At 42.5% G+C, this 15,004-nt stretch overlaps 1 pseudogene; it reads right to left on the bottom strand.

The window, feature by feature from the left end:
- Nucleotides 1–11,147: 11,147 nt before the first annotated feature.
- LOC136727449 (zinc finger BED domain-containing protein 4-like) lies at nt 11,148–12,402 on the bottom strand (annotated as a pseudogene).
- Nucleotides 12,403–15,004: the final 2,602 nt, after the last annotated feature.

A 15,004-nucleotide genomic window follows, 5' to 3' on the forward strand; every position in this document is an offset into this window, starting at 1 on the left:
AAATGCCCTTTAGAAACTGGATTGCTAGGAAATGGGCTCCTGGGGAGACACTGTCAATCTTATCATGGCATGCTGAGGTGGCAGCCAGATATACCTTCAATGTGGATGCAGATTTCCCATCTTCTAGCAGCTGTTGCAGGAAGCACAGGATGGTTGATACGGGGCACGACACCGGATCCACACGTCTCTCTAGACACCAGTTCTGGAAGGTTGACCACTTATAAGTATATTGGGCCTGGGTGGAGGGGGCCCGGGCCGACTGCATCGTTTCCACAACATTATCAGGCAGCCCCATAGACATTAGGTGGTGCCTTTCAGGGACAAACCCACAACTGCAGCTGTGCTGGGTTGGGTTGCGGTACCACAGCAATCCCTCAGCTTGACTCAGCAAATCCGGTTGAAGCCGAAGCTGCCATGGACCTGCGCTGATCATCTGCACCAGCATCGCAAACCACAACTGTCTCAGCCACCACGGGGGTGATCAGGAGGACTTGGGCTGGCAAATCTTTTCCAGTGTCAGTGGAAGAAGTGGCAGTGGGGGTAAGGCGTACAGCAGTTCCTGCAGCCATGGGTGAGCAAAAGTGTCCATGCCCAGGGGACCTGGAAACAGGAGGCAGGAGAACCACAGAGGGCAGTGGGTCATTGCCCATGTAGCAAAGAAGGTGACCTGAGCTCATCCACCTGAGTATTCAGTCTCCACTCTGAGCTGTCCAGACCTCCCCTGGAGAGAATGTCCACCGCTGTATTGGACACGCCTGGCAGGTGTATTGCCGAGATTGTCCTGTGCCCACAGGAGAAGTCTGCACACCACCCAATGTAGTCTGGGGGTGCATAGGCCTCCCTGGTGATTGATGTAGGCTACCACTGACATGTTGTCTATCTGAACCAGGACATGCCTGTCTGTCAGAATGTGGGGAAAGTGGTGCAGCACCAGCCGCACAGCTTGCAGCTCCTGTACGTTGATGTGAGCGGACAACCAGAGACCGCTCCACATCCCTCTGACTCCCATCCCATTCCAGACAGCGCCCCATCCTGTAATTGAGGCATCTGTGGTGATGACTTCCCATCTGTGTGGGCATCCAAGGGGGCAGCTGAGGTGCAGATTGTTTTGATTCCTCCACCAGGACAGTGCCTGCCAGCATGTTGAGGTCACTGTCAGTGGGTGGTGTTTGTCTCTCGCTGGGTGTAGGTTGTGGGTGTTTACCCAGCGCTGTAATGGGTGCATGTGCATAAGTCCCAGGGAGAAAATATTCAAGGCGGCTGCCAAGTTTTTGAAACTTGACCAGTTGGAGAGTCGATGCCCTTCTGAATGATGCAAAGCACTTCTCCAACGACTCAATGATGTCTTTGGAAAGGTAGGCAAGAATGTCCTGAGAGTCTAGCCTCATTCCCAAGAAGTCCACCATCTATGCGGGTTTCAGGGAGCTTTTCTCTATGTGAGCTGCGAGACTAAGTGCAGTCACGTGACGTATGACCTCTGCTGTATGTTCCTCTGCCTGAAGCCTGGAGTCTGCACACACCAGCCAGTCACCCAGGTAATTCAGAATCTTTATCCCCGTTGTACTGAGGGGGGCCAAGACTGCATCCATGCACTTTGAGAATGTACGGGAAGCCAGTGAGAGGCCAAACGGCAGCACATTGAACTCGTACACCTGGCCCTGGAAGGTGAAGCGCAGGTATTTACTGTGCACTGGGAGGATGGGGACGTGGAAGTAGGCGTCGCTGAGGTCTATTGATGTGAACCAGTCGCCCGGTCAGACAAGACTGGTGGATACACTGTGCAGTCAACATGCGCAAGTTTCTTTGCTTCAGAAATATATTGATGCCCCTCAGGTCGAGAATGGGCCTGAAACCTCTGTCCTTCTTTGACACTAGGAAGTATCCCGAGTAGAATCCTGCTCGAGAGTCCTCTGCGGCCACGAGTCGTATCCCTTGTTTTTCCTGAATCACAGACATTTCCTGTGACAGAGCTTTTGCACTTTCGGGACATCCAACAGTAGTGGTTAGCACCCCTTTGAAGGGGGGGCAGAGTGGAATTGGACGGCGTATCCGTGGGTCATCGTCGTTCGTACCCAGGAGTCCTGGGTGCAGGCTCACCATTGGTCGAGTCCGGTTGCTCTGTTGGGGGGTGGTGGGGGTGGTGATGGCAGCCGAGTCCCTTCAGGGACGTTCCTGTGTCTTCGCAGTGAGCTGTTTGGGGTCTCCCCAGCCCTTAGGTCTCAAGCCAGAGAGCCTATTCTTACCCTTCGCCTGCGGCTGGCTTCGGTGGCGGTGACTCTTAGATCTTTCTCATGCATTACTTCATCTAGTTCTATTCCTCACATAGTGTAATCATAGTGGACATTTTTGTTACCTGCATGTAATACCTTGCACTTGTCCACGTTGAATTTCATCTGCCAGGTGTCAGCCCACACCTGAATATTATCTAAGTCCCTTTGAATAACCTGAGCTGCCGAGATTGTATCTGCTGAGCCACTTATTTTAGTATGATCTGCAAATTTGACAACTATCCCAGAGTCCAGATCATTAATATAGATTAAAAAATCACAAGCCCTAATACTGATCCTTGTGGAACTCCACTAACAAACTCACTTCAGTTAGAAGCAACTCCTCTTATCGATACTGAAGAAGGCTGGGTAAAAGGGGTTAACATACAAAATTAACTTAATGTTGTTACAAACTGTTGAAAGTTCAGATAAGAGGAAGTGGACGATGAAAAAGACCTTGTAAAGAGTTGTTTTAGTTTAGATGTACTCTGAACGAATTGTTCCCCGGCAACTGTGATAAGGATGTGTTTGTGTTCAACCATCTCTGTCTCAAGGTGTTGAAATAGCGTCTGTGTCTGTTGTTTGTGTAACACGGGATAAACCTATCGATAAAGGGTACCCTCCCCCCCAGCAACGGATGATAACAAGGCCAAAGACGACCACCGTGACCTTTGGTCAGGGATTGGCTTAGGGGTCTGTCGTGTCACCATGCTTCTGTGTACTAATACCCCTGTGTGTATTGCTGTATTTTTGTAGAGAAACCTCACGGAGATTGCCTCTGTGTCGGATCTTTTCCCAAGCTGCTTGTACGAATAAACTTTATGATCAATGCTCAACACTCTCTCAGCCTGTTTCATTAGAAGGAAAATATCAACAAAGAAGTTTGCTTCAACAGATACCCTCTGTTTCCTATACATCAACCAGTTCATAATCCATCTACTTACATTACCCTGAATACCTACAGCTTCCTATTTGAGGATCAGTCTTTGGTGTTGAACCTTATCAAAAACTTTTTGAAAATCTAAGTATATCATATCATAAGCTTTCATGTGAACTACAGCTGCAGTTGCATGTTCAAAGAACTTTAATAGATTATTAAGACATGATCTGCCTCGTCTAAACCGTTGACTATCTCCAAGAATATGGTTTTCATTAAGATGCTCCTCTATTTTCTGTCTTTTATTATTATTTTATTATTATAATTATTTTTTCCAACATTTTACAAGTAATGCAGGTGAGACTGATTGGTCTGTAATTTCCTGGCTCAGTTTTGTCCCCTTTCTTGTGAATTGGTATGACATTTGTCATCTTCCAGTCAGTTGGCACATCCCCTGTTCTAAGATAGCGGCCTAATTTCCCTCATTTCTTTAAGTACTGTTGTTAATATACCATCTGGCCCAGGTGATTTGTTTGTTTTTAATTCTGCTAGTAACTCTTCCTCATTTATCCTGATCTCTCTTAGGGTTTGACTGGACTGATTGTTAATCTGTGGCATGTTATCCGTTTCTTCTTTTGTAAAAACCTCTGTGAAATACTCAATTAGAACATTTGTCACATCTTGTTCGTTTTGCAAGACACTTTCATTTTTGCCCTTTCTGTTTCACTTCCTCCTTTATTGACCTCTTGCTGTTGTAGTATTGAAAAAAAAAACCTCTGCATTAGTTTTAGCTCCAAGAGCTATGTTTCTGTCTATTTCCCTCTTTGCTTTCCTGATCCCTTTCTTAAGATGCTCTTCGCAGGCCAATGTTTTTTGGTCCTCAATTTGCTAAGTTTTCTTGGTCATCAGAAAAGATCAAATAAATACATGCACACTCTCTGGTTGTTCCCTGACAAACTGAGTTAGAAAGCAGTCATTTACTATGTCAACCATTTATATTTCTGCTTCTGTAGTCCCTACTGGGCTTTCCCAGTCTACAGTACTGTGCAAAAGTTTTAGGTAGGTGTGAAATAATGCTGTAAAGTAAGAATGCTTTAAAAAATAGACATGCTAATAGAGTATATTTATCAATTAACTAAATGCGTGAACAGAGTGAACAGTGAACAGTCAAATCCATATTTGGTGTGACCACCCTTTGTCTTCAAAACAGCATCAATTCTTCTAGGTACACTTGCACAAAGTCAGGGATTTTGTAGGCATATAGTCAGGTGTATGATTAAACAATTATGCCAAACAGGTGATCATCAATTCAATATGTAGGTTGAAACACAATCATTAACTGAAACAGAAACAGCTGTATAGGAGAAATAAGACTGGGTGAGGAACAGCCAAACTCAGCTAACAAGGTGTTGACAGTTTACTGTCAGAAATCATATACCATGGCAACACTGAGCACAGCAACAAGACAGTTAGTTATACTAGTTATACTGCATCAGCAAGGTCTCTCCCAGGCAGAAATTTCAAAGCACACTGGGGTTTCCAGATGTGCTGTCCTCTATTGAAGAAGCACAAAGAAATGTGCAACATTGAGGACCGTAGACGCAGTGGTCGGCCAAGGAAACTTACTGCAGCAGATGAAAGACACATCATGCTGACTTCCCTTCGCAATTGGAAGATGTCCAGCAGTGCCATCAGCTCAGAATTGGCAGAAAACAGTGGAACCCTGGTACACCCATCTACTGTCCGGAGAAGTCTGGTCTGAAGTTGCCTTCATGGAAGACTTGCAGCCAAAATGTGGAAACGAGGCCAAGCAACTCAACTATGCACGGAAACACAGGAACTGTTGTGCAGAAAAATGGTAGCAGGTGCTCTGGACTGATGAGTCCAAATTTGAAATATTTGTCTGTAGTAGAAGGCAGTTTGTTCCCCGAAGGGCTGGAGAGCGGTACATGAATGAGTGTCTGTAGGCAACAGTGAAGCATGGTGGAGGTTCCTTGCAAGTTTGGGGCTGCATTTCTGCAAATGGAGTTGGGGATTTGGTCAGAATTAATGGTCTCTTTAATGCTGAGAAGTACAGGCAGATACTTATCCATCATGCAATACCATCAGGGAGGCATCTGATTGGCCCCAAATTTATTCTGCAGCATGACAACGACCCCAAACATACAGCGAAAGTCATTAAGAACAAGGAGTCCTGGAAGTGAAGGTATGGCACCCACAGAGCCTTGATCTCAACATCATCAAGTCTGTCTGGGATTACATGAAGAGAGAGAAGCAACTGAGGCTGCCTAAATCCACAGAAGAACTGTGGTTAATTCTCCACGATGTTTGGGACAACCTACCTGCCGAGTTCCTTCAAAAACTGTGTGCAAGTGTACCTAGAAGAATTGATGCAGTTTTGAAGGCAAAGGGTGGTCACACCAAATATGGATTTGATGTAGATTTTTCTTCTGTTCATTCACTTTGCATTTAGTTAATTGATAAATATAATCTATTAACATGTCTATTTTTGAAAGCATTCTTACTTTACAGCATTTGTTCACACCTGCCTAAAACTTTTGCACAGTACTGTATGTTTGGGAAATTGACTTGCTACATGCAGTGCTGATTACATTGTACAATGCAACATCTTTCTGAATATCTGAGTTGGGTGGTCTGTAACACACCCCTACCATTAATCCTCCGGATCTTTTATTCAAAAGTTTAACCCACAAAGATTATGTTTCTTTACTAGAATCTAATTTGAGTTCTTCTGCCTCAATGTCATTTCTGACATATAATGCTACCTCACCACCTCTTCGATTTTTGCCTGTCTCTCCTAAACTGTGTGTATCCTTTCAACTTGTATTCATCCCCATAATTTTCTGTAAGCCATGTTTCTGTCAATCCTACAACATCATGGCCACACACCAGCACTGTGGCTTCTAGGTCTAACATCTTGCTCCTTATACTCCTGGCATTAATGTCCAAACATTTCAGGACTTTCCTACTAGCAGTTTCCCTTTGTTTTCTTTCCTTAGTGGAACATCTCCCATTGTCAGAGCTCTCTGCCCGCCTGGTCGCTAGTTTAAAAGATTCTCAATTTCTCTGCACATACACTCTCCCAATGCATTAGCCCCCCTTCTGTTTAGATGTAGACTGTCTGGTTTGTACAGGTCCCATCTATCCCAGAAGAAAGACCAATGCTCCATAAATATAAAACCCTCTTCTCTACACCAAGATTTCAACCACATGTTAAACTTTCTAATCTCTGCCTGTCTCCCTGGCCTGGCACGTGGTACCGGAAGTATTTCAGAGAAAACTACCGTGGAGGTTCTGCTCTTTAGTTTCTATCATAACTCTTTAAATTTGTCTTGCAGAACCTCTGCCTTCCTTTTCCTTTGTCATTGGTTCCAATGTGGACCATGACCAGTGGATTCCCCTTGGCTTTGGCCAGTAGCCCGTCTACAAGTTTAGGGAGATCTGCAACCAGAGCACCAGGCAGGCAAGATACCATGCAGGTCTCCTTATCACTAGAACACACTGTGTGATCTACACCTCTAAGGATCGAGTCTCATACTATAACTACCTCCCTGTTCTGGGGGGGAGTGGACACCATGGTGCTCTGGTGCTCAACTGCCCTCCCATCACCCTCTGAGCTGTCACTGTCCAACTCGGTGTCCAGCAGGGCATTTCTAGCTCTAAGGATTGTGCATGCCCTTTTCTGCAGTTATGACCCACTGTAACCCAGCAGTTCTGTACACTTTCCTTCTCTATGGTCTCACCTCTCCCAGGTTTTGGCATGCACACCATCTCTCTCATGGGCTGATTGACTAATTCTTCCATATCACTAAGAGCTGTAAATAGTTTAATTAAATGAAAGGATGCTGATCTGATAAGATACAGCCAAAATGTTGCAATGGACAAATTATTAGTAAGTACTTTCAATTGGCCTAGGACTTTAAACTGGAGTTTTCATTTTTTTTCTGGTATCAAATATAAGAAGAAATAATAATTGCTGAATAAAGTCCTACAGTATTATCTAGTGACCCCCATACATACAACCCACAGCGGTGAAATCCTCTGAAAACAAAGACCGGGTTGATACGCAAGTTACCACAATACTTTACTAATACAAATTCAGATTAGCGGTGAGGTTGATCTGCATGAATTAACCTTGAGGCTGTTTAATTTTATACAGATATAGGTTTATTAAAAATTTAAATAGACAACATGTATTTGCAAAGATAGGATAGAGAGAAGCAGGGTGGATAATATTAAAAGTAAGAGTGAGAGGAGATCTATCCAGTACTCCAGTTTTGACTCGAGGCACAAAACATGTAAAATAACAAACAAGTATTATGACTACGCTGCCCATTCCTACAATTTAGATCCCATACACAACTAGGTTTTATATAATTGTGATTTACCTAATTCTTGACTAGTACACAAAATATACTACCTGTGTGGATTTCGTATCCTTGGTTTCTTCTCCCAGGTTGTTTCACTCCACTCTAAATTGTACCACTCCCAATTGTGCCACTCCGAATTGTGCCACTCCGAATTGCTAGTTTTAACTTTTGTTTTTTATACATTTTAGATAAAGATTCTAATCTCTTTCCTTCCAAACTTCTGATTGGTCAGGTTTGGGGTAATAAAATTGAAATTCGAATCAAAGCAGTCTTTGCCATTCCTCTCCTTTGATTCCTACAGTGTGTTGGGGGTGTGATGGCTGATCAATTACATTTTCAAATCCCTCAAAGCAGGACCTTACAGTTGATACCAAACAAGCCAGGTTGTCGTTTACAGTAATGTTAAATTTTAGTCTTCTTGGGGGGCTGGTCTGATGCCCATGTTAGTTGAGGATCAATTAGGATATGTGAATAATGCTCTTTCCAAATGTTAATGTTGCATTGTATGTGAAATATAAATGGTCCAATGGTTGTTGTTGTTGTCTTTCTTTTAAGACCAAACATGGCTTATTCATGTTTTGGTTCTGAGGTAGAATTACTTAAGTGTCATTAACTTAGTTTTAAGTCACCTTTTATTGTTTGTTATCAGACTGAGGGAGAAGCTGGGTAAACCTACTGTTACCAGCATGTAGTTTGTATTTGGGTTTGTTGCCATGCTCTGTGGAATATATAAAGTACCTTGAATGTCTGTGTTTCACAAAAGAAATCTTCAATTGCAATGTGGTGCTAGTCTCTGTGGAGACAAGGCATGGCAGCCCATTTGTCAGTTGGTGGGGGTCTTCCAGCATGGATGTGTTATCTGTCGTACTTTGGTGAGCACAGGCCTGTCATTAAACACAGAACTTCAAAGCTGTCTCCTTAAGTGCTTTAACACAAGCCTAAATTTCTCAGTTAGAAAGGTATATGCATTTCTGTATATATCTGCCAAAATAAGGTCGTATGATTTACACAGCGCAGATCAACAAGATAAGCCTCAAGATCATGGACCTTGATCTCTAGGATTTCAGCATGCTGATGTTACTGATGTCCCAGGAATAGGACCACGTGAACAGATGATAATCCTCCCTTTTTGCGTGGCACAATTTGTCCTACTCTGTCAAATTACCTGATACACACTTCTCAATTTTTACTCGGACATCGTATACCCTTAATATTACCCCATTTATTATTATATAATATGTGTGGTTGTACATAGTGCCACCAACCTGTGAAACAGGAGAAAAGATGAGACACAACAGCGCTGGCTTCTTTTCAGTCGTTACACAAGTCCCAACTGCCTGTGCACAAGAGTGTTTGGGTGTGAGCCAAGCATGTCATGTTCTTTGGAGGACACAAGTACCAACCCATCTATGAAACAACCTTTAAACTATTACATTAAAATGAAAGAAAACCACAAATAAAGGTAAAAATGTAACAATACATTCTGAGTGTGTCACACTGACAACGTTCACAAATGAAATCTTCTTGGATGAGTTCATCCAGGAAGGCAATCATTCTGCAAACATGACACAGTAGTGGTCACATGCTTCTAAAAGTCAACTGCTTGACTTTTTTTTTGTCACCGAGAAACAGCACGGCTCTTTCTCAATAGCAGCTTTAAGCACCCTTTTGTCTACCTGTCACCAATTCACACCTAACTGGCTCTAACTGGATTCACCTGGCACAACTCAGAACTGAAATCGTGAAATCACCTTTCCTTCAACCCATTTACTTTCACCAACTCAGCAGCTGTACTGAATTGACTAAAATTAAGGCAAACAACAGACAAGATTAACTTAAATTAAGGCAGCTAAAACAAAATCAGGAATGCTAAGGCTGTCTGAAACTAGGAACACAACATGATGGCTGCCTCTCACCTGTACTGTCCTGTGTCTGTTTATGGCAACTTGTAAATCCTTCTGTTTCAAATCCTGCTGTCCTGACTTTAGTGGTAAGGTCGTTCCACCACTTAGGGGCCAGAGAATAAAAGGAGCTGGCTCTGGAGGAAGGGGAGTGGAGAGGAGGCAAAGTTAGTTTTCTGGCACAGGAGACCAGAGCGGTCTGGAGGGGATGTACAGAGATGAGGGTCTGAAGGTAGCTCGGTGCAATCTGGTCGAGATAATGGTAGGTGAGGGTCAATGTCTTGAACTGAATGCGAGCCGAGATCAGGAGCCAGTGGAGGGAGCGGAGCAGTGGAGTAGCGTAGAGTTCTAGATGACCTGGAGTGGGCGGGTAGCAGTTGCAGGCAGGCCAGCCAGGAGGGAGTCAGAGATCAGCAGAAGGTGAGGAGGAGGGGGGAAAAAAGAGGAGATCAGATCTGGAGAGGTTGAGATTGAGGTGGTGTGAGTGCATCTAGGCAGAAATAGCAGACAAACAGGAAGAGATGCAAAAAGGGATGGAAGAGGCAAAAGACAAGAAGATTTGGGTGTCTTCTACATAGAAATGGTATGAGAAACCATGGGATGCAGTATGTACAGTAAGTGTATTAATCTTTTTTAAGCATCAGGGCTTTCAAAAAATATAAATGATAGTTTAAATATGAATGAGAGACGGGGGGCACGAGTTGTTACCCAAATGAACAGGGGGCGCACCAGCCAAAAAGTTTGGGAACCGCTGGTGTAACGTCATATCTCTGACAGATACGGCCCAATCAAAACACAAGGCTATTTTGCGGTTCCAACCCAAAAACCAGGCCGTTGTCATCACATACATAGACAATGCAGCAACTGGTTGTTGTCATGGAAACAATGCCTGATGCATCAATCAGTGTAGAATATTCAACTTGCATGTTTATAGTCTTTATTTATATACTCCTGAAAGACACAATAGAGCATCAATGGTAGAATTTTGATGTGAAAACAGGGATATGCACAGGTGAGTGGGGAGGGCAGGGGCTGCCACTGCTGATTTGTCCCCTGCCCCGAAGAATTGTTTAATTGTAGTTTAACCTTTAGGATACTTTCATTGGCCATAATTACAAACATTTTAGCAGAAATTTAGCCAAATAGACTATTTAGTGCAGCCTTTGTGCACTGCTCCATTATCATGCCATGTTGCCATGAGAATACTTGAAAGAAAAATATATATACAATATATTGTATGAAATATATAGCACTCAATATCAAATTCAAACAGTTTGAATTTTATTATATAAACAAATAACAGTATGAACTAAAAAAAATGTATAAAATAAATAACAAATAGATCAATTCAAAATAAATGAAAAAATAATAATTCAAAATTCTGAAAACTGTCTGAATGAAACAAACTGACTGAACAAGTCCTGCATAGAAATGCCACATAGATGCAACAGCAACATGTCAAAAGTATAACTTTAGTGCTTTTCCTGCTTGTCAGTTGTATGTTTCAATATTCCCAGTTAAGGAGCTTCAGATTGTATTGCAGAAAACATAGTTGGTCTGCATGGTCCCCTGTTAGCCGGCTAATCCTGGTGCCATAAAGTATGCCCACCTCACTGAACACTCTTTCACTTGGGACAGAGGAGGGTGGGGGCCACAGAAACTTCTTTGCAAGAGGTACAAGTGTTTTGAATTTTACTTCATTTTGCTGCCATCACTGCAGAGGCATGCCACTTCTTTCAATGATAGGCTCTGACAGGTATCTCTCAAGATCACTCTCAAAGCTGGAGTGAGGCTTAGCTCTGGTACAACTGTTCCCAAGGAGCCTGGCATACAGAGTGTCCACCAGGGAAGGCTGATCAACCTGACCGCTCTGCTTCTTTTCATCTGGATCCGAGCACTCCTCATCGGATCCTTCTGGAGGGGCTGGTGGATCTCTTTCCCTGAGCTGACCAGCAGCTTCCACCGTTAGCCACTCTTTTGCTTTCTGGAGCGTCTCCATAGAGGTAATGGCAAGGCCCTTGTAGCGGGGATCAAGGGCAGTTGCTAGGACCAGAACCTTTGTTTCCTCTGCCTTGGAGAACCGCTTTGTCAGGCTGTCAAGCATGGTCTTGCATAAAGTTTTGATACCTCCTGTAGATGGACCCTCGGCTTGCAGCATCAACTTTAGAACAGACACTCTTGGGATAACGCATGCTGCTGAACACTCAGAGTGGCTCATCTCCAGTGTCACTTCTTCCATGGGTGCCAGATTAGAGACAATGTCCCACTGTGCAGCAGACAAGCAGTTGAAGTGTCCGTGTTCACCTGCATACACATTCAGTGCTCGCCTCTGCTCGTACATTCTCTGCAGCATGTGTAGTGTTGAATTCCAGCAGGTTTGGACTGCTTGAATGATGCTGTGAGTGGGGACACTCAACTTCTCCTGAACGGCCCTCAGCCTCTGTTTGGCCAGTACAGAGTGGCCGAAGTGAGTTGCACAGCTCTTCAAAGTGGCAATAATGTCCTGCACAACCCTCTGACTGGAGAGGCCATCATTGATTACAAGCTGTAGCATGTGAGCACTACAACTGAAGTCAGGAAGCTCAGCCAGTCTCATGTCTTTTGCTCCACCATCTCTGAGGACAAGCACTACACGGTCTGTGTCGATTTCTCAATTCTCCAACATGGTCAAGAAGGCCTCTTGAATGTAGTTGGCTGTGTGTGAGCAAGTCATAGTCTTGACATTCAGCACCACTTGCTTTCTGGTCCAGTCCTTGGCAAAAAAAAAGCCTGGTTAGGCTCATTAGGGACTCTGTCAGTCTAGACCAGCAGTCAGTTGTGAAGGCCATGTGTGGAGCTTCCTCTTGTGTCACCAGACTCTTCACTTTTGTAACAACCTTGTCATGAATTTCATGAAGCATTTTTGTGTTTCTGTCGTTCAGTGATCTGGGCACTCTGGAAACACAGGATGGTGGTTGGATTTGCATTAGTTTAACTTCAATGTCAGATACATATTTTCCTATGTACCATGGATTTTCATGGTTGTCACTTCCAACCCACATAGAGGTCACTGATCTTGCCACACCAAGAAGGCAAGCATGCATGTAATCAGGTACACAGCCTTGAATAAGGTCAAAAGATGGCATTAAAGACAGAATAGATGGTCCTTTTACACCTTTAACAGGGCCATGGGTTGTTAGGGCATCACCAGCATATTTTAAAGTCTGACTATGACTTCTCAATTCAATATCTGCTTCAAATGGGAATACTTGAGAATGACCTTGTCCTTTTTCTACAACAGTGCCCTTTTGTAAACAATGAGAACAACCAAATTCTCCATTGAACTGCTTTAGGTTTTGGACCATAGGTCTTGTAAACCGAGTCAAAAAGAGCAACCAAAGGAAACACCTTCGATCTACCACAAATTCCATCTGCGCTAACCCAGTCGAACCCGGCAGTGAGTAGATGATTGCATTCTTTGACATGCCAAGTATGTATTGCAATTTGGCTTTTCGGTATCAAACCATAATGCTGATAACATCACATGTTTTCCTCTCAAATTTCGGGGTAGCTCATTGATTGTGTAGAGAGATTGCCAGATACTGTATGAGGACTTCTTGAATACATGAACACCATCACAACTGAAAGTTAATGTCAAGTTGATGTGATACCCAGACTGATTGTCATCATTCCTTATAAATCTCATGTACAGCTCTACATCCATGATATCAGTAAGGACGTCAGGAGGAGCATTACTTTTGTTAGTAAACAAACCAACCATTTCAAATCGTTCCATCATGTCTTTTAACTGAGTTTCAAGCGATAATACATTAAAGAAGTGTCCCAGTTTCATCTGATTATTAGCATTACAAGAAATCTGACAGTTGTTACAAATGACAGCATCCCCTTTGACATCCATGGAAAGAGAGCATTTTTCACATATATAGTGAAATTGAATGTTTTTCTTTATGTCATCAAAGTTTTTGTAAAACAAATATTTTGTAGAAGACACCGCATGCTTCCCACTTATCACATTTATAACTTTAAGGATGTCCTCTAAGGCAGCATCAGTAAGTCCATGCTTAAGTTTTAATGCCATAAGTAAAAGTTAATGTTGTCGTCTTGTATCCTCAACAGTCAAAGTTTGTTGTACCTCATCTGCACTTATAGAAGCATATGTAGATGCACAGAGGGGGAATGATAGAGAATGCACCTCATTAACCTATAGGATAAAAGGAAAGTATCAACACAGTTGTTTTAATCTTAAAGATTCTATTTATTTTTCCACAACAACACAAATCACATAATATTTCCAAACTCAGATAAGATTAATAGTAGGCTTTGACAGTCAGCGTGGCAACTGTACCACTGGCAGTGGTAGCCAAACACATTTTTGCGCATGTGAAGGCTACAGTTTTACATGGATATTGTGACCTGAGTGAAGTACAAAGCTTTGTTTACAAAATTAATAGGTTAGCAACCAAATGTTACATTGCGAATATGGAAACATTTGGATTTGTGCCAAATAAGAGAGGTGAGCCCATAAATTTGAAGCCATATGTCAGCTTTGCGAGCCAGTCACTCAATTTTCCATGAATTTAACAATATTCCATCAGTCCATGCCACTGGACTACACATGGAATCCTTTGATTCTATTCCCAAATCCTCACTCATGTCTCACCCTCTGTCTTTCCATGCTCAAGGACTTTGTATTGTTTAAGTTTTAATGCATTTTTAAAGTTTTAATCACATTAAAAGCGTAATTTGAGCAAATAATATAATTATAATTGTCGGCACAGCCCTAATTAATAGCAAACTTGGATAAATGATTAAACTTAAAACAGGTGTAAAGCAAGCAGAAAGTAAAAACACACCTCTGTGGTAGTGCTGTGGTGTAGTGACAGCTCGGTTGCTCCTGTGTCATGTTCAGATGCATCAGGGGCAGAATAGGGACACCAAAAAGGAAAAGAGACACACACACATAAAACAATTCAACATTTCAGAAACTATTACACTGTGACTGCCATCCACACTTTAACATACACACACATAGACAAGACATGGAGAGGCAGCAGTAGGAGAAAACAGAGGATATGAAGACAGCTGTTGGTCAAAGACATCTGCACAAGTCTGATAAGAGGGAAAAACACCAATATGACAAAGCACAATTATACAAAACCTCAGTTACATGCACACAAACACATCTCAATTCAGTTGAGCTATATTCCAATGTGATGAGGCTTAATGTAGAAATCACTCAATGTAAAATTATAAACATGGCTATTATTTTCCAAAAATATAAGACAAACGCATACCTTTGTAGCAGCTGAAACCCTTGAACACAGCTTTGATCTAAAATTAAATCATATTTAAAGCTTGCATTTATTGCAAAGTGATTAGAAATGTATTTAAAATATCTATGTAAAGAACGACACAGCAAGAACTAATACTAGCCTAACTAAAAAGTAAAAAATTCAAGCATTGAAAACAAGTACACAGTCAGTAATAAAGAAAAAGCACAAACAACAAATTACAAGCAAGAGCACAAATAAATAAAATAGAACAAAGATACACATTAAATGATCAGTG

Source organism: Amia ocellicauda, chromosome 1, assembly GCF_036373705.1.
Source record: "Amia ocellicauda isolate fAmiCal2 chromosome 1, fAmiCal2.hap1, whole genome shotgun sequence".
NCBI classification, from domain to species: Eukaryota; Metazoa; Chordata; class Actinopteri; order Amiiformes; family Amiidae; genus Amia; species Amia ocellicauda.